Here is a 6000-nt window from a genome sequence, read left to right on the forward strand (position 1 = left end):
ATTATTTAAATTCTTCATTTTCTTAATTTATATTTATTTATTTATGTATTTCTTCCTTCAATATGATAATGAGGGGGTGTCAAGCAAACGTATATGGGTGGTAAATAACAAACAATTGGTCAATGCCACGGAGCGTTGCTCGATTGTATTTACCTGGTACATGTGTTCAACATTTAAAGACCATGTAACACATTAGCACCCCACCAACAAATATTATGTAGCGCAAATAACTATGTATCAATATGATATTTCACCTTTTTTACATTGGAAATTGGAGACAAAATCGATGACATGCTGCTGTGCCGTACACACACCATGAAAACACACAAAAAGAACATCGTCCTTGCTTGACGTAGAAACAGGCAGTGGTGTAAAATACTTAAGAAAAAATACTTGTTTTTTGGGGGTATCTGTATTTAACTTTTTCTATTTTTGACTACTTTAACTTTTACTTCACTACATTCCTAAAGACAATATTTGTACTTTTTACTCCATCCACTTTCCTTGACACCCAAAAGTATTCATTACATTCTGAATGCTTAGCAGGACAGGAAAATGGTCCAATTCACTCATTTATCAAGAAAACATCCCTGGTCATCTGTACTGCTTCTGATCTGGTGGACTCACTAAACACACATGCTTCATTTGTAAAAGATGTCTGAATGTTGGAGCGTGCTTCTGGCTATCCGTAAATTAAAAAAAAAAAGAAAATGGTCCCGTCTGGTTTGCTTAATATAAGTATTTTCAAATTATTTATACTTTACTTTTGACACTTATGTATATTTTAGTAATTACATTTACTTTTGATACTTAAGTATATTTTAAACCAAATGCTTTTAGACTTTTACTCAAATAGAATTGTACTGAGTGACTTACTTTTATTTTAGTCATTTTCTATTAAGGTATCTTTACTTTTACTGAAGTATGACAATTGGGTACTTTTTCCACCACTGGAAACAGGTAAACAGTTTTGGAACACTGTAACGGCCGTCGTAGTGAATGGACCAAGGCGCAGCAGGTTGAGTGCTCATTTTTTACTTTTATTGATCACTTAAACAAAAACAAGAAAACGAACGACAGCTAGACAGTTTTGCAGGCTAACACACAGCAATGCAAAATCAACTTCCCACAAAAGACAGGTGGAAAAAGGGCTACCTAAGTATGGCTCCCAATCAGCGACAACGATGTACAGCTGTCCCTGATTGAGAGCCATACCAGGCCAAAACAAAGAAATACAATGTTCCCTATCTATGGATAGGGAACATAGAATGAACATAGAAATAGAAAATATAGAACATACATCAAAACCCCGAAACACACAAAACAAACACCCCCTGCCACGCCCTGACCAAACTACAATAACAAATAACCCCTTTTACTGGTCAGGACGTGACACACTGAGCCATTGACTACACCAAGTGGCTGCATTAGGAGTGGGTTGCTTTTGACAATAAGACACCGGACTACACCCATACAGTGTATTCTGAAAGTATTCAGACCCCTTCACCTTTTCCACATTTTGTTACATTACAGCCTTATTCTAAAATGTATTAAATTGTTTTTTTCCCCACATTAATCTACACACAATACCCCATAATGACAAAACAAGAACAGGTTTTTAGAAATGTTTTCAAATGTATAAAAATAAAAACTGAAATATCAAATTTACATAAGTATTCAGACCCTTTACTCAGTACTTTGTTGAAGCACCTTTGGCAGCGATGACAGCCTCGATTCTTGGCTTGGCACAACTGTATTTGGGGAGTTTCTCCCATTCTTTTCTGCAGATTCAGGCTGCATCACATCCGGCCGTGATTGGGAGTCCCATAGAGCGGCGCACAATTGGCCAAGTGTTGTCCGGGTTTGGATGGGGTATGCTGTCATTGTAAATACGAATTTGTTTTAACTGACTTAAATATTTATTTTTTAAAATCCTCTCAACCTCTGTCAGGTCGGATGGGGAGCATCGCTGCACGGCTATTTTCAGGTCTCTCCAGAGATGTTAGATCGGGTTCAAGTCCAGGCTCTGGCTGGGCCACTCAAGGACATTCAGAGACTTGTCCCGAAGCCACTCCTGCTTTGTCTTGGCTGTGTGCTTAGGGTCATTGTCCTGTTGGAAGGTGAACCTTCACCCCAGTCTGAGGTCCTGAGCGCTCTGGAGCAGGTTTTCATCAGGATCTCTCTGCACTTTGCTCCGTTAATCTTTCCCTCGATCTTGACTCTCCCAGTTCCTGCCGCTGAAAAACATTCCCACAGCATATTGCTGCCAACACCATGCTTCATTGTTGGGATGGTGTCAGGTTTCCTCCAGACGTGACACTTTGCATTCAGGCCAAAGACTCTTGTTTCTCATGTTCTGACTCCTTTAGGTGCCTTTTGGCAAACTCCAAGCGGGCTGTCATGTGGTTTTTACTGTGGAGTGGCTTCCGCCTGGCCACTCTACCATAAAGGCCTGATTAGCGCTGCATAGATGGTTGTCCTTCTGGAAGGTTCTCCCATCTCCAAAGAGGAACTCTGGAGCTCTGTCAGAGGGACAATTTGGTTCTTGGTCACCTCCCTGACCAAGGCCCTTCTTCCACGATTGCTCAGTTTGGAAACACCAAGACTCTTCCTAGAGCTAGAAACTTCTTCCATTTAAGAATGATGGAAACCACTGTGTTCTTGGGGACCTTAAATTCTGCAGAATTATTTAGGTACCCTTCCCAAGATCTGTGCCTCGACACAATCCTGTCTCGGAGCTCTATGGACAATTCCTTCAACCTCATGGCTTGGTTTTTGCTCTGACATACACTGTCAACTGTGGGACCTCATATAGATAGGTGTGTGCCTTTCCAAATCATGTCCAATCAATTGAATTTGCTCCAGGGGGACTCCAATCAAGTTGTAGAAACATCTCAAGGATGATCAATGGAAACAGGATGCACCTGAGCTCAATTTCGAGGCTCATAGCAAAGGGTCTGAATACTTATGTAAATAAGATATTTCTGTCTTTTATTTTTTATAAATTCACAAAAATGTCTAAAAACGTATTTTCACTTTGTCATTATGGGGTATTGTGTGCAGATTGATGAGGAAAACATATAATTTAATCCTGTTAGAATAAGGCTGTAATATAACTGTAAAGGGTGCCTAACTGGTGGCAGTGGAGTCAGACGCAGGAGAGCAGAACTAGGTAAATAGCCGGAGCAGTTTAATACAAAACCAACGGCATAAAGAAATAATCGACATGGGTACAAAACCCGACGTGCACCAGTACACTTGTGCACAAGCACTTACAAACAAACAATACCACACAAAGACATGGGGGGAACAGAGGGTTAAATACACAACACGTAATGATGGAATGAAAACCAGGTGTGTGGGAAAACAAGACAAAGCAAATGGAAAATGGATCGGCGATGGCTAGAAGGCCGGTGACATCGACCGCCGAACACCGCCCGAACAAGGAGAGGAACCAACTTCGGCAGAAGTCATGACAATAACAAAATGTGGAAAAAGGGAAGGGGTCTGAATACTTTCCGAATGTATTGTATGTACTGAACTAAAATATAAATGCAACATGCAACAATTTCAAAGATTTTACTGAGTTACAGTTCATATAAGGAAATCAGTCAATAAATTCAGTAGGCCTAATCTATGGATTTCACATGACTGGTAATCCAGATATGCATCTGTTGGTCACAGATACCTTACAAAGATAGTGGGGGTGGGTCAGAAAACCAGTCAGTATCTGATGTGACCACCATTTGCCTCATGCAGCGTGACACATCTGCTTCGCATGGAGTTGATCAGGCTGTTGATTGTGGCCTGTGGAATGTTGTCCCACTCCTCTTCAATGGCTGTGCAAAGTTTCTGGATATTGGCGGGAACTGGAACACGCTGTCGTACACGTCGATCCAGAGCATCCCAAACATGCTCAATGGGTGACATGTCTGGTGAGTATACAGGCCATGGAAGAACTGCTAAATGTTCAGCTTCCAGGAATTGAGTACACCTTGTGCTGAAACATGAGGTGATGGCGGCGGATGAATGGCACGACAATGGTCCTCAGGATCTCATCACGGTATCTCTGTGCATTCAAATCGCCATCGATAAAAGGCAAATGTTTTCAGTGTCCGTAGCTTATTCCTGCCCATACCATAACCCCACAGCCACCATAGGGCACTCTGTTCACAAGGTTGACATCAGCAAACCGCTCGCCAAATTCTCTAAAATGACGTTGGAGGTGGCTTTTGGTATAGAAATGAAGACTCAAATCTCTGGCAACAGCTCTGGTGGACATTCCTAGTCAGCATGCCAATTGCAACATCTGTGGCACTGTGTTGTGTGACAAAACTTCACATTTTAGAGTGGCCTTTTATTGTCCCCAGTACAATGTGCACCTGTGTAATGATCATGCCATTTAATCAACTTCTTGATATGCCACACCTGTCAGGTGGATGGATTATCTTGGCAAAGGAGAAATGCTCACTAACAGGGATGTGAACAAATTTGTCCACAACATTTGAGAGAAATACGCTTTTTGTGCGTATGGAACATTTATGGGATCTTTAATTTCAGCTCATGAAATATGGGACCAACACTTTAAATGTTCAGTGTAATTTTGAACCTACAACAAGACTGAGAGACAGGAGTAGGCAAGAAGGAGTCTACCGGGATTGGCGAGATGAATGTTCAGTTGGCCAGAAAAGCATGGTAAGCTAACGTTACTGAGTGAGTATCAAGTTAGCTACAACTGATAAAGTTGAGTTGGCTAGCTAGTTAGCGATGTTTTACAGCCACTCTGTTTTAAACTTAGCTGGCTAGATAATGAACTAAACTGCAATGATCATAAACCACTATTATCTAGCTATCTACGGTAGCTAAATATCCGTCAGATGTAAAACAAGCAGGATTGTGGCATGTGTCAGAAGCAATGCATGTTGGCAAACTCATGTTAGATAGATAACATTAGCTAGCTAGCTAATGTAGTTTACAGCTATAACTCGGAGGTGTAGCCTACTTTCTGAATTAAGCAATAGAGTGGATACTTAATTAGCTATCTAGCTACCTAGGCTAATTCTCGACATCATCCATCTTTGAAGCAGTTTGGCTGCAAAATTATATCTTAACAATTACAGGCATCTGTTCAAGAATGTTTTGGGAAAACATGTTGTTCAGTACAAACCGATCCGCAATGCAGCAAACGTTCAAGTGAACTGAACGCACCCCTGATGTGGTGTAAAGTTGGAACAAAATCCTGCAGTACACTTGGCACTCCAGGAACAGGGTTGCCTACCCCTGCTCTAGGGTGCTGTGGTGAAACGACTGCTGAGCTAGGTATTGGGCAACAGCTTTCTTCCAGGGCCCATATTCATAAAGCGTGTCAGAGTAGGGATAGTGATCTAGGATAACATCCCACTTGTCAACATAATTGTACTCAGTGTGAAGGAAAAAAATGATGAAGTCATGAAGGCAGTCAAATTCCACATGACCGTTTAGTCACGGTAATTAGGCTTCACCAAGCTCTGATGCTGCCGATGGTCATTAGTATTAGTACTCTATTGTCCCTCTAATCACTCTGACATCAATGCAAATGTTATCGAAAATCTAATCAAACACTTCATCAAAGCCCATGCACATTTCTATAGGCTATGCAATTGCATGAGAAAAAAGAGTGATGGCCTCTATTAAAAAGAGGAGGATCACATCAGCTATCTATAGGCTTGACCTATTATATTTATTTCTCAACTTTCCTAATATTAAGCATATTGCTTCTCTTTACAACATGAGTATAGCCTACTTGGCTGGCATGAAAATGAACCACTGGAAAAGCTCCTCCATTCGCTATTTAAGTGCATGGATGACATGTATTTCCCCCCTGACCCTGTTACGAGAAAGGTGCATGATAATGGTCCATTCTAAATCCAAATAGATTTTCATACATATATTATTTAGTACATGTAAAGACAAGATATTAGCCTATAACTTGTGAATTATATACTGCTCAAAAAAATAAAG

This window comes from Salmo trutta, chromosome 34 (genome assembly GCF_901001165.1).
Source record: "Salmo trutta chromosome 34, fSalTru1.1, whole genome shotgun sequence".
In the NCBI taxonomy this organism is placed as follows: domain Eukaryota; kingdom Metazoa; phylum Chordata; class Actinopteri; order Salmoniformes; family Salmonidae; genus Salmo; species Salmo trutta.